The sequence below is a fragment of the Hippocampus comes genome, unplaced genomic scaffold, assembly GCF_001891065.2.
Source record: "Hippocampus comes isolate QL1 unplaced genomic scaffold, H_comes_QL1_v1.1 scaffold7, whole genome shotgun sequence".
Lineage (NCBI taxonomy): Eukaryota > Metazoa > Chordata > Actinopteri > Syngnathiformes > Syngnathidae > Hippocampus > Hippocampus comes.
The window spans coordinates 3657496-3658217 of record NW_017842060.1 but is presented as its reverse complement, the minus strand read 5'-3'; the positions used below and the strand labels follow the sequence as shown (position 1 = coordinate 3658217).

The 722-nt window shown below is 41.4% G+C and overlaps 1 protein-coding gene across 11 annotated transcripts in view; it reads right to left on the bottom strand.

Annotated features, from left to right (window-relative positions):
- gab1 (GRB2-associated binding protein 1) overlaps positions 1-722 on the bottom strand; it is a 57753-nt gene that overhangs the window by 3371 nt on the left and 53660 nt on the right. The gene's annotated exons all lie outside the window — the stretch shown is intronic.

The window sequence follows — 722 nt, the reverse complement described above, 5'->3', positions numbered from 1 at the left end:
GGGGGGGGGACCTCTCGTCATATGTCTTGTACACTTTACAAAGTATTTTTTTTTTATTTTTTTTTTTTTTAGAAAAATGCATTCAGTGGTCCCTGCAAGATCCAATAAACGGCGAAAGTGAATGAAATTTGCTGCGGGGACAGCTTAAGTGCCTGTCAGCGGTCACATATTGCGAGGATAATTGTGTGTGTCATATCCATTGGTGGAGTCTTATATGTGTGATGTCACAACTGATGCCTTCATCTTGGTACACTAGAATGCACAATAGATTCAATATTATTGAGTGCAAGATGAATTTGTAGAAAAATACATACCTAGAAAAAATACGCCCCACCCCAAAAAAATCGTTCAGCTTTATAATAAAGGTTATTGACGACCTATTTGAATAAATCGGAGGCACCGCCATTTAGCAACAACCCCGCAAAAGATCACATTTGAAAAAATTCAAATCAAGAGTACAATGTATTTCATACGTAGATAGTTGTTAGGAGTAGTTGTGTGTTACATACTGGTTCGTCTGACTGGTTCTTCATATTAGAGAGCATGGCTACATAATTCTCATCACTGTCCTCGGAGTCAGTGCTGGAGGCGGTGCTATGCACTGACGGGGGCCGGGCGGGCATGGGGAACCTAGAGAGACTGAGCAGCATTCACAATGTTTACACACACAAACACACTGACCGAGTCAACACACAGCCCCTTTATGGCGAACACAAAAACAG